A 26,210-nucleotide genomic window follows, 5' to 3' on the forward strand; every position below is an offset into this window, starting at 1 on the left:
AGTCCCCGTTTCCAGGCCTCAAAGGGCCCGGACCACAGATTCAGCTCCTGTCTCCTGAAAGCCTCGCTGAGGAGCGATACAGCCCCCACCTGTATCCTCGACCCTTCACTTACTTCCTGCCTTGCAGTGCCCGGTGCAGCCCGGCTCTGCCTCTGAGTCTGCCAAAAGTATGTTATAGTTCCTGCTATCAGTTCAGTCCTCCTCCTCTGCATTCCTAAGCTACTGAACTGCATCAATAGTTTCCGTCATTGTCTAGCCTTCTCGTCTCCACGTTAGAGAAGTACTGTATTTAATGGTCATTTAATATTCTTCACGCACTACATGTAGAATAATGCATGGTCCAGTCTTAGAATCAAGTTAGCTTTTCCCCTCATGACTTCTAGTTTATATCAACATGTTCCCTAAACATTAGATACCAGATAGGGTTTAGGTACATGTCGCTCCGACCCTCCAGACTCTAGTCTCTGCTCCTAGCACAGAGTTCGTAGCCCCCAGTTTCTCCTAGTAACACGTCATTGCTAGTTTTCGCGCACCATTAGGTTAGAGGTCCCGGCTCCTTAGGTAGCCCCCTCCAATGTGTCCGCCCATTCATGACATATTCTGTTACGTTTGCATCACATGTCTAAGTAAACTCCTAGTTACACCTCTTTTTACTGTTATCTCACGCGACTGTTACGCGTCACGCCTTCTACTCCACCCACTGCTACGCCTACTGCAATGTAATGCTATGTGTTTGCGCTATGTATATAAGTCAATGTTATGTTATTAAATGTTAGCGCGCTCATCCCAGATCAAGCCCCGGCAGCTGCTGGGCCCCAGTTGTCCTGCTGGGCCTTATTGTCCTATTCCCATGCAGGTTGTCCTGACCCTGTCCTTATGCTGTAATAAACCTGCAGAAACTCCTACTACCTCGAATCTTGACTCTTATTTATTGAGCTATCTGTTATGCTATAAGTCTAGTCAAAAATAGGGTATTATTTATTTATTTACCACACGGACCTGGATCAGAATGTTGTCCCTCATACAGTGTAATGAGGTGCTGGATCATATACATACCCACCAGTCGCTGTTCGGCTGGGGGCAGTTTCAGAAACATCTGTGCCACTATTTCGTCTGGAAAAGTGGTAGAATCAGTAATCCATCGGACTGCTGATCGGGCTAGTTCTTGTTCATGCATGGTACTAAGTTCACTATAACCGATTCGTGATTTCAGAATGTGATCGGTAACTTGAAATACTTGCTCGAGAGAACCTTGTTCTGGTGCTGGAGGAGGAAAAACTTTCTTGTGTTCTAGGCGTGAATGTCGGTCGGGAAGTCTAGTTCTACCTACATATGCTATTCTGGTGGGATTCTCGTCGTCTACCTCTTCAGTAGAAGAGTTGTCTTCTTTCTCACTTACTTGTGGTGCTTTGCGTTTCTCGTGAAACCTTATTATTTCCTTACGAATTTTCTTGTACATACTCTCTATACTACTGAGTGTCCTGTGTCTACCCTCAGCTATATTATCACTCCACCTTGTCAGGACTTTCATTTCGGTCGGATCTTTAGTTGGGTAATCTTGTTCCCTTATTAAACAATTGATTAGAAATTTTAATAGCATGAGCTGGGTCTCAGCTTTCCTTAGAGACATGATCTCGCCAATACTTTCTGGATCGTCTCCTGTACGGATGAAACGATATATTCTGTCTAGATCTTCTTTCATATTCGGTAGGGTGTCCAAATACTCGGTCACCCGTCTTACACGCAATGAATATATAACCATACTATCATCACCTGGGACTGGATCATAACGGCATTCGGTAAGAGCTCGCCTGATATCTGCAACGGACTGATGTTTGGGCGTACGCTGTAACGCACGTTCATGTAACTCGGCTAATATTACACGTTTCTGTGGCGGCGGGGTACCAGGAGCACCTCCCCCCGCGGCCCCTAAACTGGAATCGTCGACTGATACTCTTCGTGCTGGCAGAGTGATCAATGTAGCGGGTACTTGTAACGTAGGCTGGACCGGGGGTACCGTAACAGGTGCTGTAACAGGTGCCCCGGTGACTGGAGGAGCAGGAATTACATTATTTACAGGAGCTGGCGGAACAGGGTTTGCATATTCTGGGACTGTGTCGTCCAAATAGGACGAGAGAAAAATATCAGCTGCGGTCGGTTTGTGACGTAGCTTGGTCGGAACTAAGGGTGGCGGAAAATTACTGGATGCCTCCGGGGTTGCTTTTGGCAAGCCCTCGGCAAGAAGAGGGTACATACCCTTAATAAGGGCATTCCTCTGTCTGTCTGACTGTTCGGTTTTAACTCGTTCACCTATTTCGATTAATTCCCTTTCTTGGGCTCTTTCTGAGGATTCTCTACTTAATTCTGACTTTCTGATTTCTTTTTCCGTTCTTTTATGAGATTCTTTGCGCCATAACTCGATGGCATCTTTCTGGGACTGTCTGGCTTTCTTTTTCCATAATGCTTCTTCTACTCGCATGATGCACTCGGCATCCCATGTGCCTGATACAGGCCATCTATATTTCTCTTCTAATCCCTTAGTGTACTCGACCCATAAGTCTAGATATAATATGGCACTTATGCCATGCTTATGATACATAAAATGACCTGGACTGTCCCTAGGCGGGACAGGAACTGCTTCCTCGAGCAGACCTTTTCTAGTTCTTAACTGACGTAACTTGGAGAACAGAGGCATAACGCAAACTGGGATCTGGACACAATACAATACACGATGAAACACAATAATGACTGAGGAAACAACTCATTCATACCACGACATTGAAAACACATGGAATAACATTTAGAATAACAGTTCGGACAAGATACTACCTGAAATACTGAGAACAGAACACATGAATTTCTCGAGAACAGAACTTACTAGAACAGACTAGATGCACTGCTGAAACAGTACGAAACTTACAGTACGGTCCCATAAAGAGACACGTCAGGACCCGCATCCACCTAAGTGGACACTTCGTGTTGGATCTGCGTACCCAAACCCACGGACCAGAGACAATTTAATTGACCCCGTCTAGATACTACCCCAGCAACGGTACTCACCGGGCAGCAAGAACGGAAGGCCTCGGACTGGACTGGACTGCTACGACGACGGACTACGAACTTCGGACTTCAGTTACGGGTGGGCCTCCGGATACCTCGGACCTTGGACTCTCGGCTTGGGCTCTGGTCGGGACTCGCTGCGTTCCTCCACCGCCTCGTCTGGATGCTGGACCGCAACCTCCGTCTCCTCCGTGGACCTGAGGGATACTTGAAGCAGAAATATCTGCCACTGCGCAGGATGGTTCCGTCACGGCTGCAGAGGGTCAGGGGGCTTGCGTGGCTTCTCCGGCGCGTGGGGAAAGGGCAAGTCCCTATTCGGGCGCCATTATGTGGTAAATAAATAATTAATTACCGGTACTATTTTTGACTATAATAAATAAACGGTTTAGCTCAATAAATAAGAGTCAAGATACGAGGTAGCTGGAGTATACAGGCTTTAATTAAGCATAAAAGGACTGGAACAAGACAGCCTGCATGGGAATGGGATGGCAGGGCCCGGCAGCTGCCGGGGCAGGATCTGGGAATGGCTAGCAAACTTTTAATAACAGTGCACAATATTTATAGTTAAACAAATACATTGTATTGAATACAGTAGGCGTAGCAGTGGGCGGAGTTCGTAGCAGTCGCGAAAGATAAGGCATAAAGTGGGTGTAACAAGAGGTGTGTACAGGGCGTATACATAGACATGTGATGTAAACGTAACAGAATATGTCATAAAAGGGGCGGAAACATGGAGGGGGCTACCTGAGCAGTTGGGACCTCTAACCTAGTGGTGCGCGCAAACTGACAATGACGTGTTACTAGGGGGAACTGGGGGGCTATGACTTCTGCGCTAGAAGAGGAGACGAAAGTCTGGAGTGTCAGAGCGACATGTACCTAAAGCCTATCTAGTATCTCGTGTTTAGAGAACATGTTGATAGAATCCAAAAGTTATCAGGGCAAAGGCTAACAGACTCTAAGACTGGTGCATGCATTATTCTACATGTAGTGCGTGCTGAGGAATATTAAATGACCATTAATACAGTATTTCTCTTACATGGAGACGTAAAGGCTAGACCATGACTGAAACTATTGATGCGATGCAGTAGCTTAGGAATGCAGAGAAGGAGGGTTGGACTGATAACTAGAAACATAACATACTCTTGGCAGACTGGGAGGCAGAGCCAGGCCGAGCCGGGCACTGCGAGGCATGAAAGTAAGTGAAGGGTCAGGGATACAGGTGGGGGCTGTATCGCTCCTCGAAGAGGGTTCAGGAAACAGGAGCTGAAACTGAGTCCGGGCCCTTTTGAGGCCTAGAAACGGGGATAATTTAATGAATTAACGTGCACACTGTGAAACGTGGCAACGTAGTTTTGCATAGGCCTAATATTCGTTGTTTTCACGAGGACTGGAAATTGGCATACTAGAGATGGACACAACTGGAATTGCGTCTTTAATCGATCAGAGGGGAAAACATGCATATCGATCATGCACATATGACATAACATGGGGAACACGTAGGCACATATAACATGGCAAAATTTACTTTTCCACAACGTATGCCTGGAGGTGCGACTGGAAAAAATAGAAACAGGCTTGGTAAGAGTTATAACGACTCAAGATAACTTAATTTCTAAGGATGGGCTGAACAAACAGAAAATAGGTAGTAGGTTGGATAGCGTAGCTATATCGCAAGGCCAGCAAGCAACCGATAGAGCTGAGAGCAAAGATAGCCAGCGAGGTGTGAGGGATAGGACCACTAGAGTTTCGGGAGCCACTAAATCACATGTATTTATGCAAAGTAACAGTTCACCATTAAAGGTAGACGAGCAGAGAGCACTAGGAAAGGATAGACTAGTGGAACAACAGGGAGAATTAGCGGCGCTCGACCTCTGTTCAAAAACAGGGCCATCGACTTTAACTCCGCATGAATATCACCCTCCACTACAGACTTTAAATCTGCCACCAGCAGCCACTCCTTATTCAGTGGTCCTGGCTAAGGCCCCCCCCCCACCCCCCCACCCTCTCCTGAAGGGGAAAACGAAACCTGGACCACCTTGAGGAACATAGATAAACATTATCTGGGAAAAAGAACAGGACTGACTAGTGAAATGTTTACAGCTTTTAAGATGGTTAGGCGTGTTTCATGGGTGGGTTCAAGTAGGAAGACCTTTCGAGGGGATTGTATCGTTATCTCTCTTTGCATTCCTTCGCTGGTTCATGAAATTTTGTTTAGAACCGGTGATAAAAATATTTCTGGTCCTGGTATAAAAGTACTCCCCTTGGGCTTTTTCTATCAGCCCAAATCCCCCTATCGGCCTAAAGTTCTATATTCCCAAACTTTGCCAAATGATTATATGACGTATGACATAGAAGTGTCAAACAGATTTGGGGGTCCTTTAATCTTTAGATGAGAACGATTGACTTCAGGACAGAAAAGACCAATGTTCCAGTACAATTTATACCTTAACACAAAATCCTAGTGGAGTATTACAGCAGAGCCTGCCTGAGAAGACTGATTCACTGGAAGTTCCAGATGGCAATCTGCTTAGAGTATCACTAGATGCATGTGCGGAAAGTGGTATGAGGGGGGGACGGGGCCGGTGATACCTTAGATAGCCAATTTTTACCTTCTCATAGCGCATTTTCCTCTAGGATTATTAGTTTGCTCTATTGTAACGTAGCTGGTCTTTTACCCAAAGTGAGTAACCCTGGTTGGACTGACTTTATTCACCGTTTTGATATTATATGTCTTCAAGAGACCTGGTTGTTGGACGAAACTCATATAGATGGTTACAAGACCTACCACTCGCCAGCAATACGATCTACCCATGGGAGACTTAAAGGAGGGATATGCGTGTATATTTGAAACTTACTAGGGGTTAGAAAAATTGAAATGATGAAAGGGCTACATTCTATCAAATTGTACGTATTTACCTGGGCACAAATATTGTTGTGCTTGTTGTAAATTATTATAATAACATGCAAAGGGGCCAAATAGGTGGGATCTTAAAGTCACTTAGTGGCGACCTGGGAGAAGCTGGGGGGCTAGAAGGTCCCGATGTGATTACCATTTGGTAAGGTGATTTTAATGTTAGTCTTTGTACACAGGTCGGTTGTGGGGTTTTAGACACAAATCCGAAGAAGATACAAAGAAGATACAAAGCATTTTCCACACTCTGAAAGGGGGGAGATGCTTAATGAAATTATGCATCTACATGATTTGGGTTTCGCAAATATGCTGTGTGCTCCAAGTGTGGACTTTGATTATACATTTATAGGCAGAGAATTTCAATCTATAATAGATTTTATCATTGTTCCCAATCGTTATGCAACGTGGTTGGAGAATGTCAAAATCCACTCCAATGTAATGAGCGATCAGCTTCCCCTTAGCATTAATATAGTTTTCCCAATAAAGGGCGCCCAAATAATAAATGGACCCAAAACATTGCTTTGTCCCGACAAAATGGTTATGTCCTGCGCTGGGACAGGAAAAACTCAGAGGAGCTGAACAAACAGATTATTACCAAAAGCCTATGATCCTATTATGCAATGCTTACAGGAAAGTTCTACCCATGATGATATCTTGGAGCGCATTTTCCCAAATTACTTTATTAACTCAGAATGTGCTCAGAATACAAAAGAAGGATACCTGTGTTGAGAAAAATGGATGGTTTGATTCAACTTGTACCAAATCATACAGCCACTTGAAGGCTGCTCTTCACATGGTTGAGAGGGATCATGTGGAAATACGAGCATGTAGGCAGGCTTATAATTCAGCAAGAAAAAAACTTAAGAAAGAGCTAAAAGAACAAGCTTGGGCCTCTTAATATGAGCAAGGATTGTTCCCTGTTTTGGAAGGCAGTCAACGCCCCGTTTTTTACTAATAAAGATGATGCAACTATTATGGAAACGTGGGTACATTTTTTCGCTAATGTATATAGCGCCAACAGGAATGTAGAAAATTGTACTGCCCCAGAAAGTAATCAACGGGGTGATCCCATTGGCTTTTTGCCTATCGAACTGTTAATTACCGTGGATGAAGTAACAGAGGCTCTTAATGCGAATAAAGGTAGAAAAGCAACAGGACCCGATGGTTTGCCTATTGACCTATTTAAGTCAACTCCTTTAATATGGTCCCCGCTACTGACTCGTGTTGTAGAAGCATGTTGTGCAAAGGGCTTCATCAAGTCATTGTCAGAGTCGGTGGTTATACCGATTTTTAAAAAAGGGGAACGGGAAAACCCGGCATGCTACCGCCCAATATCACTCCTAGATTCCCTAGTGAAGGTGGTAGGAAGGGTTATCTTGAAAAGATTGCAAATTTGGGCAGAAGACAATAATATTTTGAGTGAGGGCCAATATGGTTTTAGACAGGGGTTGGGGACATGTGAACAGGTTTTAAAGCTTAATATTTTAATATTTTAATTGAGAAATATACTCGGGCAAAGGCAGGGAAATTTTATATAGCATTTGTTGATGTATCCGCCGCTTTTGATTGTGTTATGCACAACAAATTGTGGGATATTTTAATGGATTTAAATATGGACCCGATATTGGGCAATTTTTAAGGCAATTATATTCTGGGGCTTCAGCTAGGGTGAGGTATGGATTTAAAAGAGAATGCACTGCGCCATTCCGCGTGGAGAGGGGCGCGAGACAAGGATGTGTCTTGGCACTGTTCCTCTTCACTTTATTTACTAATGCACTAGAAAAGGAACTAGAAGAAAAGGTGAGAGATCCACCTTATATCAATAAAAAGCCAATTGTTTCTCTCCTTTATGCGGATGGCGCAGTGCTCATGGACCAAACTCAGCTGGGTTTACAAAGAGCGCTTGCCTCATATATTGATTTCATGGAAGTTCGAGGTCTAAAATAGAACGTGAAAAAGACCTTTGTAATGTCATGTGGAAGGGGGAGACGCAAATGCAGTAGTATACCAGTAGGCAAAAATATGATTGATTCCACCAATACGTTCTCTTACCTGGGTGTCCTATTTGAGCATACAGGTTCCTGGGTACCCACAGTAAAGACCAGGTGTCTCCTTTTTATGAGGTCAACAGCGGCTCTTGTTAATTTTGCAAACAAAATGGGCAAAAGGCCCCTGGCAATTCTTCTTATAATCCAGTGGTTCCCAAACTTTTTTGACCTGTGGCTCCCTTGACCTAATTGGCAGTTGGCCGTGGCTCCCCACCATTTTTTTACCAGTGGGGGGATGTAAGCCCGACCTCGGGAGTACTTCTAGTTGTCTTCCTGAAATTAATTGGGATGCTATGAATGTATTATAATCATATTTGTAACAAATTTAAAATATAACAGTTGTTCAATAAGAACTCATTAAGTGAGAAACGATACAATCACCTGTTGACTTTATTTCATTTTTCAAATTGTTGTCGAATATGTACTTTCTTAATTTGGAAACAGGGTAAAATCGGTAATAAAATCATAATATTTTTCAAGGGAAGACTAGGAAATAGAGAGCACTAACTTTGTTATTCAGCTGGCAACGCTGAATATTTCTGTGAGTTCGCTTTTGGATTTTCCAATTCATGACAAGCAGAGGAAGTCATGTTTTGGAGCATTTTATGATCGTTAAAGGTTCCCTGGCAGGACAAAACAGGTCAGGTCAAGTTACTACAAAGATGGGTTTATGCCAGTATGCCGGGTGATGCAGTGACAGTCGCATGCCATGTCACTGTGTATTGGCAGTCAGTCGCCTAGTAAAGTTAGTACAGTAGGGATGGGGCAGTCAGTTGGATGGCAGACTGGGAGGGCTGTTGAACAGCAAGTAATATACTGTCAGTGGGGCCAGGTCAACAAGCATTGGCAGAGCTAGTAGACACACTCCAGGTCACAGGGGCTGAGGCAGAGCAGGATAGTAAGGTTGGGGGCAGAACGAGATGAATGGCAGAAGACAGGGCTGCGTAAGTTCCAGCCAGCTCTGTGGGGCTGGGGTAGAGTCTGTCTCATGGCAGGAAGAATGGACGGGCAAGAGGCAGTTTTGTAGCATGTTGGTATGGATAGGGTAGAGTCAGTTACACAAGGTGGAGGTGGTAGACCCAGTTACATCCCAGGTCAGTGGTGGCCAGTTTAAGATATGCATGGCATGCCAGTTGGCCTGAGACTGAGACCGATTGCATGAGAAGCAAGAAGGACTTGGCCAAAGTGAGTTGGAAGGCGAATAAGGGGGACCAAGCTAATTCTGTTTGCAGGGCAGACAAGTAGGTCTGGGTTACAGTCAGGCACAAAGTAAGTTCATGTGGCGAGCCTGTCACATTCCAAGTCTGCTTGATGGTGGGAGAGAAATTCACTTTGCACACCGTCCAGTACATCTTAACCGAGCAAGTCACATGGCAAGATAGCAGGGCAGCAGAAGAACAAGTGGCATGAGAGGCTAGTACAGCAGTAGTGGATGCAGGTCTGGGCTTCTGCCAGTTGCTTCCAGGAGTAGAACCAGCCTAATTGTGAATTATATCCTGCAATACAAGAGCCCTAATTAAAAAATATTCATTACTCTCCACATCCACATCTCTGGAATGCTCTGTATTCATGTGCATTGGGTACAGAGGGCACTGATATATTTTATTTTTTATTTATAAAGTTTTATATAGCGTGAACCAGATCCCGAGGGATATCAGAGCGCTTTACATGAGGATCAATTAAATCACAAGGTACATGTTATATCCAAGCATAGTAAGACACAAGCACAGAGACAATGACCAAGAATAGCAGATATTCATGGATACAAACATTACATATGTAGCGCTGGCTAGACCCGTAGGTATCAGAGCGCTTTACATTAGGTTGCACAATGTTATGGAAAATGATAACAATTACACATTACATCAGGAATAAGCAATACATTGAGAGAGTAATGTAGTATGATTTATTTAAGTTCAAACAGGCTCTCAATGTTTGATTCTTTGTATCTTCTGAATTTCTTTCCTTGGTGCCCTTGCACAGACTATAATCAAACCAAGGGAAGACTGAGGCCCATATAAATTTGAAACAGTTTCTAATAAATCAGCTTATTGTAAAAAAAACTTTTGCAAGCTCACCTGTGTCCCTGTGAATGCCAAGCTTCGAGAGTACAAGAAAATACACACACTATCCAGGGGAGACAGTAACGATGGAGTGTTGGATTGCCACACGCCATCTCCCCTTGTGCACCAGAAAGAAATACCTTTTACAAAGCACACAGTATTCCCCTATTCTCGTTCCCTGTGCTTATATCTCTCCCACCATCTTGTCATTAGTGGTGCCAAAAGTGCCAAGCAACTTGCATTTCCTGCAGCCAATAAGTGCAGCTGCTCAGCAGTTTACGTGCAAAACGCATTTTCTGCTAATATGCCTTTAAAACCTCTCTGGTAGCTCCCTGTCTTTTTTTATTAATTAGAGAGGCTTGAGTCCTTCAATTCTGGGTCACAGGCTGCTCCGGTACATACAAGACACAGTGCGTGCCTGGTAACAACGAGGACACTCTCCTTTCGCCCTCTTTGAGCGGGGAGAATGACTGTCTAGTACCAGTCTCAGAAAAAGTTTTAAAACTGTCCTGCTGTCCTGTGTTCCGACGAGACTGTGGGCCATTGCACATTTATTTCATAACAGTCGTCACTTTCAAACTTGACTTGACAACATAAATGAGTTAACCATGAGTGAGCCGTGATTCTGTCCTCTTACCTATGTTACTTGAGAAGAGGGTCCCACGAGGCACGGCAGAACACGGCGGGCAGCAGTAACGCTGTACAATCTGCTGTGTATGCCGGCGTATGTAAGTCTCTGAAGGAAAGCACGTAATGCACGTATTCATGTATGGCGGCAGTGCGCTCTTACTGGGCAAAACCATGTTCCTGGATTGTGCAGGCGGCATTTCTAACTCCCCCTCATGTCGCGCTGCGGCTAGAATAACCTTCAATTGTTCGTTGCATTCAGGCCCTGGTAGAGATTCTTGCTCAGCACACGGCCAGACACTATTTTCCCCTCATCGTGCGCGCGGCGCCCCTGGCAACTCATAACGGCGCACCAGGGCGCCGTGGCGCACAGTTTGGGAACCGCTGTATATAATCTATCAGGCCAAGTGCATAAGTATAGCAATGTATGGGGCGGGAATATGGGCTTGCAATGATGTATCATCAGTTCAACTAGTGGTAAACACTTTTTTAAGGTTTATTTTAGCAGTGCCACCGAGTTCCCCCGTTTTTAATTGCCATAGCAAGCTAGGGATTTATTACATTACTGACATTATTAAAGTGCAACCAGTTTTATTATGGCACCTCCAGTAGCACAGGACTGAACAGAGAAATTATTAGGGATTCTATGAAGCTGAACCATGCTTGCAAGATCACTTGGTTGAATTATGTGAAAAAATTTCTTATGGATCTTGAGACAATCTGATTTTTATACTTCCCCGGAATCCATGAGTACCATTTCAAGGAAGGAGTTAAAAATGTTATGCATGGCCCATCTAGAAATGTTACGAGTGGCCTTGGAAATGTAGAAAAAAAATTGGTGGCTCAGCATCAAATGACTTTGGTAACATTTCGTATTCAACCATATCTAGACTGGTGTACCGTGGGATATGATAGATACGTGCTAACAAGATTTAGGTTTGGAAGTTTCCATCGCTTGGTCAGCCACCCAGAAGTTAATGATTGGTCCAGAGATCTTTGCAATTGCCCTTGTGATAATGTATCACCACAATCTACAATTCACGTTATCCTCTTCTGTAAATTTTATAAAGGTGAAAGGGCAAGATGGATAATGCCATTGTTAAAGTCGGGGGATGGAGGCAATGCCGTCCGGCTTTTCTTTATTTGCAATTACTGGAGAATGTTTACTGTGTGGGGGTTATGCCTGGTTTTCTGAAAAATATATTGTAAGGAAAAGTATAACTGGTTAATATCAATTATGATAATGCTACTCCACCTCACTACCACCCTGTGAATAACTTTGTCTTATAATTCATGTAACAGTGGGAATTCTATTTGAATGGATTCTTACTTGTGACAAATGTTTTATTTTGATTTTTTTATGATTTTAATGTCTAAAATCGAATAAAGTATATTCTGAAGTTTCAGTCTCATGTGTGAGAATCAGAGTGTGTACACCAGCCTTGTCACAGCGACATGTATGCATGTCTTACAGACTTGTGACTGTAAGAAAAGGAGTGGGAGCATAGAGTCTCAAGCAGCATATACAAATCCCTCAAACATTGTGTGATGGGATTCAGTTGAGACCAGCTTTAGGAAAAGCCCGGTCTTTATTAGTCTTCAGAGTTCTTGATGGTTTTTGACGGCTGTTACCCTCTTTGTAGTGTGTTGCAGAGATTGTATTTCTGAACTGAGAGGGGGCTTCTACCTATGTCCGATTTTTCATAAGAAGGCACTATCTGTTCTTGGGGCCACAGTTGATATAAGGGTTCTCTTTCCCTAGTGAAGTTTTGATAGCAGAAGAAACATGATCCCATCTACTGGAGTTATGGACGTGTCTGGCAGCTGCACTCAGGGAATGCAAAGTAGGGTCTATATGCATAGTCCAGATAGGATATTACTTTGGGATTCCAATGAGAGCTCTGATCATCCAATGATTTTTTGACATCACTGCGCATCATCAGCAGCTGTTCCATTTACAGGGGGCCATGAGGGTATAAGGCAGGGGTCTTAAACCTTTTCTGTAGTAAGATCTTATGTTAATTGAAAATCTTCCTGAGTTACTTATAATATTAGTGATTTAATAGTGAGCACATCTGACAATATTATCTAAGTGGGCCCCCATGCAGGATTATCAGCAGTGATGACCTCAGAGCATCAAGCTGGAATAGGCACTGGAAGTAGGGGTGCAAGGGTGCTGCAGCACCCCAAAAGGAATTGTGCTGGAATTAAAAGGTGAATGAGAAATTAAGATGTCTTGAAAACGTGTTTTTATCTTGTCACTTTTGCTGTGTGTTCAAAGAGGTCAAATGTCAGACTATGACTTATGCCAAATTTTTGCTTATTCTTTTGTGGATCGGTGTCTACTTGCCATTCTATTACAACAAAGTGAGAGATTTCTGTAAAGCAAACTATTTGACAATCTTGCTGGAGTACAAGAATTGTGAAAGTAAAGGCTGTGGGACGTCTTTTTTCCCGAGCACACTACAAAATAGTAATACCTGTAAATGAAATGTACAAATATTTCAAAATATATAAGCATGAAGGAAAGCACAATGAATTCTGAATGTAAACAAATATTTTAATAGGATCATAACAAATCAAGGCACTTGGTGATGCACAAATGATAACTATTTGCTGAAACTTGTTATCTGGACATAATCACATGTATATATTTTTTTCAGTAAAACGGTATGTTTGTGCAAATCCAGTTCCCATTTTAATGGAGAATGTGCTGTCCGTAAATGACTTGCAATACTGCATTATGCTTTGATAATATATTTGTGATGTGTGCTCCAAAATGCACCACAAGCTTGTGGTGCATTGTAGAGCACACCATCACAAATATATTATCAAAGCATAGTGCAGTACTGGGCTGTCATTTACTGACAGTTCATTTTCCATTGAAATGGCCACTTGATTTGAACAGATATTACCACTCTCCTGCTGGGTAAATGTGGCTCATATGAAACACTTTTTCTTTGTGTGACACTTAATTTCTCACAATCTCTATGACTTTAGTAATGCAAGATTAATGGCAGCACATACACTCTGCAATTTTTGTCCAAGAACGATTGCACGCAAGTTTGCCAGTAGTAATTTAAAAAAGCTTTATCAATTTGAAATGTCTCTACATGGGTCATATACAACAGCCACGACTGCAATGCACCTGGTACCAAAGTAATAATATTAGTTAGAAGCTCCCACAACGTAGCATGATTCATCACTCAAGTTCAAGTTCAAGTTCAGGAATTTGTATAGCGCACTACTCACCCAGAGGGTCTCAAGGCGCTTGGGGGAGGGTGTGCATTATTTATCGAATAGCCAGGTTTTAAGTTGCTTTCTGAAGGAAGTGTGGTTCTGTGTAAGGCGGAGGTGAGTGGGGAGAGAATTCCATGTTTTTGCCGCTAAGTAGGAGAAGGATCTTCCTCCCATGGTGGATCTGTGGATGCGCGGAATTGCTGCGAGGGCTTGATTAGAGGATCGTAGTTGGCGGGTGGGTGTGTAGAAGGACAGTCGTGTGTTGAGACATTCAGGTCCTAGGTTGTAGAGGGCCTTGTGTGCGTGGGTGAGGAGATGGAACGTTATTCTCTTGTTGACGGGAAGCCAGTGGAGGTCTTTCAGGTGACCGGTAATGTGACGAGGGATGTCCAGTATGATTCTGGCTGATGCGTTTTGGATGCGTTGGAGTTTTTTCTGTAATTTGGCTGTGGTTCCGGCGTAGAGGGTGTTTCCATAGTCCAGTCGGCTAGTGACCAGTGCGTGGGTGACAGTCTTTCTTGTATCGGTGGGGATCCAACGGAAGATTTTTTTGAGCATGCGAAGTATGTTGAAGCATGAGGATGAGACGGCGTTGACTTGTCTGGTCATCGAGAGGGAGGAGTCTAGGATGAAGCCCAGGTTACGTGCGTTATCTGTAGGTATGGGTGTTGTGCCCAGGGCCGGTGGGAACCATGAGTCGTCCCAGGCAGAGGGGGATGATCCTAGGATGAGGATTTCCATTTTGTCTGAGTTTAGTTTAAGGCGGCTGTTTTTCATCCATTCGGCTACTTCTTTCATGCCTTCGTGAAGATTGGTTTTAGCGGTATTAGGGTCTTTGGTGAGGGAGAGGATCAGCTGGGTGTCGTCTGCGTAGGAGATAATGTTGAGGTTGTGTTGGCGCGCGATGGATGCGAGGGGACTCATGTATAGGTAGAAGAGGGTGGGACTGAGTGAAGATCCTTGTGGTACGCCGCAGATGACTTCGGTGGCCTCTGATCTAAAAGGGGGGAGGCGAACTCTGGGTTCTTCCGGCGAGGAACGAGATGATCCAGTCCAATGCTTTTCCTTGTATTCCGACGTTGCTGAGGCGTTGTATGAGGGTGCTATGAAAGACTGTGTCAAAGGCGGCGGAGAGGTCAAGTAGGATGAGGGCAACTGTTTCTCCGTTGTCTAGTAGCGTTCGGATGTCGTCTGTCGTTGCAATGAGGGCGGTTTCGGTGCTGTGTTTGGCTCGGAAGCCGGACTGTGAGGTGTTGAGGGAATTGTTGGATTCAAGGAAGGCGGCGAGCTGACTATTGACGGCTTTCTCAATGACTTTGGCAGGGAATGGGAGGAGAGAAATGGGGCGGTAGTTCTTAAGTTCAGAGGGGTCTGCTGTGGGTTTCTTCAAGAGGGCGCTGTGTTCGGCGTGTTTCCAGCTTTCTGGGAAGGTAGCGGAGTTGAAGGAGCAGTTGATGACATCGCGGAGATGGGGGGCAATGATGGAGTTTGCTATGTTGAAAATGTGGTGGGGACATGGGTCGGTTGGCGATCCTGAGTGGATGGAGTTCATTAGGCGGATGGTGTCTTCAGTGGTGATTGGGTTCCAGGCGCTAAGGTTGTTAGAGTGCGGTTTTGGTTCGGAGGTGGGTGGAGTGGACTGTTCTTTGGATAGGTTCTCAAAGCTGTTATGAATGTCGGCGATTTTCTTGTGGAAGAAAGCGGATAACGAATTGCAGAGGTCTTGGGAGGGAGTAATGTCGTTTGAGCCTGCGATGGGGTTGGTGAATTCTTTGACGATGTTGAATAGTTCCTTGCTGTTGTGAGCGTTGTTGTCTAATCGATCCTTGAATGCTGATTTCTTAGTGGATCGGATCAAATGGTGGTGTTTGCGGGTGGTGGCCTTGAAGGTGGACAGGTTGTTAGTGGTTGGGTTTTTTCTCCATGTTTTCTCGAGAGTACGGCATAGCTTCTTGGATTTCTTGGGGTCATCGTTGAACCAGGGAGCCTTTTTGCTACCTAGTTTGATCTGGTGGTTTTTCAAGGGTGCTAGTTCGTCAGCGCTGTGGGTGATCCATTGTGTGAATTTGGTGGCAGCTTGGTTTGGATCCGATGATATGGCAGGAGGGTATAGGTTAAGCGATGTGAAGAGTTGGTCGGTGGTGATTTTGTTCCAGTTTCTTCGAGGGATAGGTTGTGGGGGGTTGTGGGTCGAGGTCTTATTGTAGCTGAAGTGAACGCAGCTGTGGTCCGTCCAATGGAGAGCTGTGGTGTGATCGAAGGAGATGTGTTTGCTGGAGGTGAAGATAGGGTCGAGCGTGTGTCCGGCAAGGTGGGTGGGGGTGTCAACAAGTTGTTTGAGTCCGAGATTGGCCAGGTTGTCCAGAAGGGTGGTGGTGTTGCTGTCATTTTTCTTTTCCAGGTGGAAGTTGAGGTCTCCCAGTAGAATGTAGTTCTCGGAGGTGAGAGCATGTGGGCTGATGAAGTCAGTGATGTCTTCGCTGAATTGTGTGCGGGTTCCTGGTGGTCTATAGATGAGGGTGCCTCTAAGTGTGGTCCTGGGGTCGGTGTGGATCTGGAAGTGGAGGTGTTCGGCGGTAGCGAGGTTATCGTCGGAGCTGGTCGTAATTCGGATGGTGTTCTTATGGATGATGGCGATGCCTCCTCCTTTTTGGTTGGTGCGGTCTTTTCGGATGATCTTGTAAGCGTCCGGGCTGCACACAAGAGAGTTGTTTATAGGTAGCTGGAGAGCTACCAGTAGCTCACAAGCTACTCGTTGGAGGAGCCTGATATAAGTTTATAATTTTCCAGGATCCAAATTTGAGTATTTCTATTTTTGAGAAAGTCAGTTTGATGAGACTCTGCAGCACATACCACACTGTTACGCATTTGCTGACTCTATATGTGTTGACATCCGAAGCTTCAGTAATTTTACCATAATTTGGGTATCAACTGCATACCAGTAGCATGTAAGACAGAAAGATTTCACAAGGTCAGGAAAAGGGACTAGATAATAAAAAGTAGGGGGGTGAAAGCTCATCCTGATGGACATCTACTTGTATGGCATAGGGTAGGGCCTTGAATAGTGGCATTGAGACAATATGGGATCGATCCTTAAAGTAAGGTTTTATCCATTTCAGTAAGTGCTCTGGTTACCTGTATCATAAAGTGATAGGATTAGTATGTGGCGATTGACTGTGTCAAATGCAGTTATATAATAAAGTAGAAAAACGATTGCTATGAGAAACTTTTCTGCCAAGCCTTGAGCTAAAAAATTCAGAAATCATTTGGGGCCATATACTTACAGCGGACAAGCAGAGAATCTTCGAGCCATATCAGCACTTAACTCCAAAACCAGAGCCATTGCCGTACAGGCTAACAGGGCTACCAGGCAATTTCTGGATGGGATGCTCTTCTAAATATAGAAGAGAACACAAGGAAGGTGAGGACCTTCACTGTGCAAACAAAAACAAATCTAGACGTATTACAATACTTGTATCCCATGTCACACATTCTTTAACTTATCTCAAATAAACCACACGTTGTATTTAAATATAAGTTTATATATTTCCACAAACATTCTCAACTTTGCAGTGACAGAAAAAGCTAGTAGATTGCATTTAATGGTAGCTTATACAACAATACATGCCATTTGTACATATAGTTAAATGCATTGATGATGTATGTAGAAAGGTTTGTGGCACAGTTTTTATTGCAAAATCGACAATATGAAATTTAAGTTAGTGGAGTAATTTTTATTTAACAGTGTTATATATCACTCACGAACAAGAAGATATTAAGGCACTTCACAGACAACTCAATGTATCATCTTACCGGAAGAAGCATGAATCTTGCACACAACTTGTAAAGACCTGTGACAAAGTATAAATTGGCTGGAGACAGGTGATAGGTTAGTGAAGTCATTTCCTGTGGTGCCGTACCACTACATGGCCCAAATTATTTCTTTAGGACTGGTTACCTAGTGTTGATATATCTACATCATGAGTAACTGACAAAATGGAACACACATGGATAGATGAGTGATTGAAGAGGGGGGAGTAGAGTGAGTAAGATTGAGGATAGGATGGAAAGTAAGAAAAAAACAGACAAAAAGACAACGAGCGAGTAACGAAATGCATTGCAGGAGTCAAGGACAGTGAGCATGAAGAGGGAGAGACTGTATGTATAAAGTTACCCTGCTAATGAGAATTATTATTACGACAAACCAAGAAGTACTATAAAATATAATTAGTTCAACTTTGGAACTTGGCGGGAAGCCTGGCTGTTCAGATGATTACGAGATACATAAAATGAGCACCGGAATGCCAATGGGTCTGGCTTTAACGTGCCCATTCATGTAAACACAGGCATTCACAAGTGCTGTTTACATACACAACATGCACAAATACTGGTAATCACACCAGAGTCCAGTTGGCTTTGCCACTGCTAAGAAAAAAGTAGAAAAAGGGATTTGTGTCAGTGTAGAATGCATGAAGGAAACAAAGAATTGAATGTGACAAACAGCATGATGATTGACTTTTTTCAGATGTAATACAAACCCTCTCCAGGAGGCGAGTCGCCCCTGCCCTCCCTTTAGAACAACTGCGGCCCTTGTTTCCCCCATATTAAACCACTGATACAGTGCTTTGGTGCCAAAAAGGGTCGCAGTTAATTATAACAACTAGCAGCCCGTCCCGACGTTGTCTGGGTATGAAATAGAATGTGTGTGATAGGCAAGGGAAATTTATTTTAAAATCTCGCGGTAGAGAACATTTTTAGCATGAAGTGTCACAATAGTTAGGCATGTGTGTGCAGATACTGTGTGTACCTCGGAGTAAGAAGTATTAGCAGATGTCTCTAGTGTGTATGTACTCCACTTCCGTAGGTAAGCATGTGTGAAAGTGCATTCAGTTGTAAATTTCATGTCCCCGCAGGCACGCTGAATCGCGTCATCCCCCACTTGAGGCCCGGCTCCAGTTTTGTTTGATGTTCTGCTTGTGGTGTAAAGTCGTTGATGCAGAGAGTTGAGTGGGTGACAGCGCGCGCTGGAGACACTGTGCGTGTGGGAAAGTGCAGTCAGTTCAAAGGTTAGTATCCCAGCAGGTGCACTTAGTCACATCATTCGCCGCCTGAGCCTGGCTCCAGCCCTGGTTGATGTTGTGCGCCTGGTGTCAATTAGTTTATGCAGAGAGTTGAGTGTGAGACAGCGCGCAGGAGCCGCTGCAGTTATTGTCCCCGCAGGCACGATCAGTCGCGTCTGCCGCCGCCTAAGCCCCGGCAATTGCCGCGCCCATTGGCCACGCCCCTTGCTCCCGCGCAATTGCCGCACCCATTGGCCTTGGCCACGCCCCGGGCTCAACGCACACGTTTGTTTTTCACACGCCCTCAAGGCACGTTTTTTGGGGGGGGGATGTGCCTCGCGATTGTTGCCGGTTGTCGCACCCATTGGCCACACCCCTTGGCCACACCAATTGCAATTGATTCGCCCATTGGCCTTGTTCCTAGCACATGCACCCAGCACAACGCACACGTTTAAGGAACGCTTTTTTTTTGTCGTCATGCCGTGCCCCGCCCACGCCCACAAGGGACTACTTTGCTGGTAAGGTTCTTTTACCTTTCAAATGTATATCGTGGGCATCTGTATAGCGTATGTCCTTCTGATACAACTGTCCTTTCCAATGTTGTATTGGGTGTTGTGATTAGTGCTGTGTTTCCTGAGATTACCCGCCTCAAAGGTTTGGGCTCTCTCTTTACAATATTAGTATAGATTCAACATGACATGTTTAGACTTTTGTAAATTCATGTTCAACCTAATCTCAATCCTTCTTGGGAAAGTACTTCGTTCTCCTTGCAGTCCTTTTGTCGCAGCGTAGACCCAGCCACCTAAAGTTCCGGAAACTAGAGGGGCCACATGTCTGGGCCTTTGTTTCCTGGGTCAAGTCTTCAACTTGCTACCGGTCTGGGATCTGCCTGGGCTGCAAGTGCCGCGCCATTTGCCCTGCCCTCTTGTTGGCACTCCCTGCTCCCCGTGGGGTCCCTGCCGTGTGGCATACCAAGGACCATCTTGCTTCAGCATCTACTCTCTCTATCATGAGGCTGAGCCCTTCCATTTTGCTCCCTCTGTACCCCAGCCGTGAGGCATCCCAAGGGTTCTGGCTGAGCATCACATCTACTCTTTTCTTTGGAGGTGGCCGCCCTTGGCTCCCTCAGCAGTGCCCCTGCCGTGAGGCATTCCAAGGACACTGTGTGAGCCTTTCCTCTACTTTTTAGTAATTCTCTCCTTTATTTGCTACCTTTCTTGTGTTCCCTCCGCCACGCTACCTACGGTTCCACGATCGTAGGGAGCTCCCACCTATCCCCCAGTTCCGCCCGCCCCAGCCACCACCGCTCCTGTCGTGGGGGGGTGAGGGGAGGCAAAGGCCTGTACCTCACTCCCTTGTGCCTGCTGATAAAGGGGTTTCCACATTGTTCCTACAAATTCCTAACTCCTTCCTAGTGTCGTTAATTTCTTTGTCTTTCTAAACTCCCTCGGAAAACATATTTCTAGTGCACATTTGGTTTCCTAGCCGTGTTGTAAAGTGCATATTCTCCTTTTAATGCAAACACATACGTTGTCCTTCTGTCATGCACTTATATGCCTTGGGAGCCCCATCTTGTGGTACTCTTGCGGTGCACCTTATGAGATATCTGGATTAATTGGTGACCCGAATCCACCTTTTGGGTTACTGAACTCTTTATATAACTGGATTGCTTTACCAACAGTACTTTACCCTCTTTATGTTGTTGACCCTCCAGTTGCCTACTGTTTGTCCCTTAAATGCCCATTATGCATTTATACCTCTTCCATTTTCTATTTCCTTCCTCCCCCTCCTAGGTCGCACCTGCCCACCTTGCAGGCGCTCCCTCTAGTGTCTCACAAGACTCGGCCGAAGATACAAGGCGCGCTTGCAATAAGCTGCGTCTTTCTTTTCATTTACAAATTGCAGTGCACACACCCGTCTTGGGGGTGGGGCAGCCAGAGAGGTTACCGCGGGCTACTGGTGCACTGGAGCCCCTCAAGGGCTGCTGAGTTCCGGGGCTTAAAAGGCAAATTCTGAAATATTTGTGCTAGCCCAACCCATCACTCCGGGTTACCGACCCTCCCTATATCAATGAGGGGATTAAGTGATTTGCCCAGACTCACAGGCTGCCCACTGGCTGTGAGTTTGTGCCCTGCCACTGCCCAGTGGCGAGGTGTCTCCGATGTTGCGCCTATTAGCTGTGTTTCTTAATTTTACTGTACTGTTACGTTTTGCTGCCCTCGCCTTTCGCCTCTTATTCTGCCTCGCTCCCCTCTCCCACCTTTTTTCTTCTGTTACCCCTGCCCATTTCCGCCGCTGGTCCCTGCGGCCCCGCCCCCTTGCCGCCCCGCTCCCGCCTCCAAGCTGATCCCCCCTCCCTCCCTGCCTTAAATGGCGGCTGCTGCGCGGCAGTAGGAGCGACCCCTGACCCTGCTCGCAGGCCAGGTCGCTCCCCTGCTGCGCACAGCTCCATCTGTGCGCCAAGTGCCGCCCACGCTGCCGCTGCCTCCCTGGCTGTGAGTTTGTGCTCTGCCACTGCCCAGTGGCGAGGTGTCTCCGATGTTGCGCCTGTGAGCTGCGCTCCTTAAATCTCACTGTACTGTTTCTGTGGTAAGGTGTCTCCGTTGCTGTGCCTATTAGCTGTGTTTCTTAATTTTACTGTACTGTTCTGTTTTGCTGCCCTCGCCTTTCGCCTCCTATTCTGCCTCGCTCCCCCACCCCCCTTTTTTCTTCTGTTATGCCTGCCTGTTTCCCGCCGCTGGTCCTTGTGGCCCCGCCCCCTCGCCGCCCCGCTCCCGCCTCCCAACTGATCCTCCCTCCCCACCTTAAATGCCAGCCGCTGCATGGCAATAGGAGCGACCCCTGACCCTGCTCGCAGGCCAGGTCGCTCCCCTGCTGCCGCACAGCTCCACCTGTGCGCCAAGTGCCTCCCACGCTTCCGCTGCCTCCCTGGCTATGAGTTCGTGCCCTGCCACTGCCCAGTGGCGAGGTGTCTCCGATGTTGCGCCTGTGAGCTGCGCTCCTTAAATCTCACTGTACTGTTTCTGTGGTAAGGTGTCTCCGTTGTTGTGCCTATTAGCTGTGTTTCTTAATTTTACTGTACTGTTCTGTTTTGCTGCCCTCGCCTTTCGCCTCGTATTCTGCCTCGCTCCCCCTCCCCCCTTTTTTCTTCTGTTACCCCTGCCCATTTCCCGCCGCTAGTCCCTGCAGCCCCGCCCCCTCGCCGCCCTGCTCCCGCTGATCCTCCCTTCTTCCCCGCCTTAAATGGCGGCCGCTGCGCGGCCGTGCAGCGGACGCGTGCAACGAGCATGCCGTTGGCGCGCCAGAGCCTGTCTGCGCCTGTCTGCGCCTGGACCGCGCCAAGCACCAGAACCCCTGGACACCGCACACGCCTCCGATACGACGCCAACACCCTCCACGCTCTCAACACCGGCCGAGACCACTGCTTCTTCCAAGCCGATCCGAAACGCACCAACGGGCCCTTCTTCTGCCGCACCTGCAACTTCACCTGCGACAGATCCACCAAACATCCAAGGACCGGACCCAGCCACCTTCGCTGCATACTCCTCAACACCCGCTCCGCATGCAAACACGCCGTCGAGCTCTGGGACCTGCTCGACACCACCACTCCAGACGTTGTCTTCCTGACCGAGACCTGGTGGAACGACTCCTCAGCCCCTGACTCGCCTCCACGGACTACATCCTCCTCGGGGACCTGAACTTCCACCTCGAGAACAACAACGATACCAACTCCACCACCCTGATCGCCAACCTCGGCCTCCGACAACTCATCACTGAACCCACCCACTCCTCTTGCCACACGCTCGACCCAGTCTTCTCCACAAGCACCCACCTCACCTTCAACCACACCACCGCAGCAGTCAAACCCTTGCAAAAAAAAACACTACCGGACCCTACTACCCTCACAAACCTTCGTCCCATTTCCCTACTTCCAGCTTTCTGCAAACTTACTGAGAAAGCTGTCAATAAACAACTCACTGCTTTCTTGGAAGCCAACAACATCTGGCATCCCAACCAAGCAGGTTTCAGATCCCAACATTCAACAGAATCAGCCCTAATCTTCTCCTCTGAAACCCTCCGTGCAGCACTAGATCAGGGAAAGAAAGCAGTCCTGGTTCTGTTAGACCTGTCCGCGGCGTTTGACACGGTGTCCCATACCATTCTGGTGGACCGTCTAGCCGCGGCAGGAATTGTCGGAACCGCACAGAGCTGGATAAAAAGCTTCCTTGCAAATAGGAGACAATTGGTGGTCTTAGGACAGTACAGGTCAGAAGAAAACTTAGTAGGCTCTGGAGTTCCCCAAGGCTCTTGCCTGAGCCCCACACTTTTCAATATATATATGGACCCACTTATCACCCTCATCTCATCTTTTGGCATAGATACCATTGCATACGCAGACGACACGCAGCTCATTCTGGTGTTGGAGAATGACACCTGTGAAGCCGAAACAAAGCTCCAAAACTGCCTTACCACCACGTACAAATGGATGAACCTAAATCATCTCAAGTGCAATGCTGGGAAAAATGAAATATTACCTTCCGGCAAAGGAAATACCTTCAACCCCACATCGTGGCGGCCTGAGGACGCCATTGCCCCCCCAAGTACAGCCTCCTCAGTCCGTAACCTAGGGATCAAATTCGACCCCTCCCTGAGCTTCAAACAGCAAGCCACAGCCGTAGCAGGGACCTGCTTCGGAATTATTAAAGGGCTCAGGAAATTTTACGACCTAATTCCCATCTCCGCAAGGAAAACGGTCGCAGTAGCCCTCATCACCTCCCGCATCGACTACTGTAATAGTCTATATGCAGGGACCAACAGAGAAGTCTGCCACAAATTACAAATGGTACAGCATGCTGCAGCCAGACTAGTCTTAGGATGGAAAAAGAGAACCTAGGCCACAGCAGCAATGAACATCCTACACTGGCTGCCCATCTACAAAAGGGTGCTCTTTAAAATTCTACTGATCACTTTCAGGGCTTTCAATGAAAAGGGACCCAACTACATACTGAAAATGTTCAAGCACTACAGCCCCACGCGATGCCTCAGGTCTCAAGGGGCAAATCTTCTGACCATTCCCAAATTCAGACTCAAGACTAAAGGAGGAAATGTCCTGGCGGTACTAGGCTCCAAGGCCTGGAACCTTCTCCCCTCTCATCTCCGTCAAATCCCCACAGAAGCAATTTTCAGAAAGGCCCTCAAAACTTGGATCTTCACTCTCTCCGAACAGCAATGTAAAAACCTAGTCTAGATACTTCCCCCCTTCCGTTCCATATCTACTAGGGTTCTTAAATCTCTTCTACAGCGCAAAGATGCTCCTTGGAGTGCAACCTGCGCTTTATAAAAACCCCATCACATCACATCACATCACCGAACTCCACTGGACCGACCACTGCTGCATCCACTTCACCTACAAGAAACTAACCACGCACCACTGCACCCAACAGCTGCTTTGCCGCTGCTGGAGCAAAATCACCGAAGACCAGCTGACCTCCACCCTCGCCCAGAACCCACCGACCAACCCCACCGACCCAGACGCCACCGCCCATAACTTCAGGCAGTGGATCGACAACTGCGCCAACACTCTCGCCCCGCTCAAGAAACCCTCCATCAACCACTCCAGCAAGAAAGACCCTTGGTTCACCGAAGAACACCAGACCTCGAAACGTACATGCCGGAAGCTGGAGAAGAAGTGGCTCCATGACCGCACACCAGACAGCCACGCAGCCCACAAGGACGCCATCCGCAGACATCACCACCTCATCAAAACAGCCAAGAGATCTTCCTTTAAAACCCGCCTGGACAACAACGCACACGACAGCAAATAACTTTTCAACATAGTGAAGGAACTCTCCAACCCCATCGCCAACACCAATGACATCCCGCCCTCGCAGGATCAGTGCGACTCACTGGCCACCTTCTTCTATCGCAAGAGCGCTGACATCCACGACAGCTTCAACACCTCGTCCGCCCAGACCACAACAGACCCCATCCCAAACGCCACATGCACCAACCAGCTGACCTCCTGGTCCTGCGTCAGCAACGACGAGACACGCAAGGTCATGAACTCCATCCACTCCGGCTTCCCGTCAGACCCCTGACCAAACCACGTCTCCAACAAAGCAGTCGCAACCATTGCAACCCAACTACGGAAGGTCATCAACATCTCCTTCGACACAGCAACATTCCCAGAAAGTTGGAAGCATGCCGAAATAAACGCCCTCCTCAAGAAGCCCAAGGCGGACCCCAAGGACCTCAAGAACTTCCAGCCCATCTCCCTGCTCCCCTTCCTGGCGAAGGTCATCGATGCCAGACCAGCGCTGAAGGCCCTACATTGGCTTCCAGTGCGGCAGAGGGTAGAATTCAAGGCGATGTGCACTGCCCACAAACTCCTCAATGGTCTTGGCCCTTCTATTCTGAGAGACATGGTCACCCCCTACAAGGCCCCTAGACTCCTACGCTCTGACAACGAACGCCTGGCCACCGTCCCGAGATTCAGGAAGGCACGCACTGGCGGTAGACGGTTCGCAGTAAAAGCGTCTGCAGGATGGAACTCACTCCCCCGCTTCCTGCGACTGGAACCCTGCCACCTCCTCTTCCGTAAAAAAATGAAAACTCTGCTTTTCCCCAAATAAGCTCCCCTTCCCCCTCTGGTCTCCACTTGTATCATTAGCGCGGGGATGCCTCCGGGTCACCAGGCGCTTTATAAATCGCTAAATAAATAAATAATAAATAAAAATCGCCAACACACAGCTGACCCGCCACCTCAAGGACAACAACATCCTAGACCCATCCCAGTCCGGATTCAGACGAAACCACAGCACCGAGACAGCCCTCATCGCCCCCACAGATGACATCCGATGCCAACTAGACAACGGCGAAACCTTAGCCCTCATCCTCCTGGACCTGTCAGCCGCCTTCGACACGGTCTGCCACCGCACACTAAGAACACGCCTCCAAGAAGCCCGAATCCAGAAGAAGGCCCTGGACTGGACCATGTCCTTCCTCTCCGGCAGAACCCAGAGAGTCCGCCTCCCACCCTTCCGATCCGAAGCCACTGACATCATCTGCGGCGTAACCCAGGGCTCATCCCTCAGCCCAACCCTGTTGAACCTCTACATGGCCCCCCTCGCACAAGTAGCCCGCCAGCACAACCTAAACATCATCTCCTACGCCGATAACACCCAGCTCATCCTCTCCCTCA

Source organism: Lissotriton helveticus, chromosome 3_1, assembly GCF_964261635.1.
Source record: "Lissotriton helveticus chromosome 3_1, aLisHel1.1, whole genome shotgun sequence".
Classification (NCBI taxonomy): domain Eukaryota; kingdom Metazoa; phylum Chordata; class Amphibia; order Caudata; family Salamandridae; genus Lissotriton; species Lissotriton helveticus.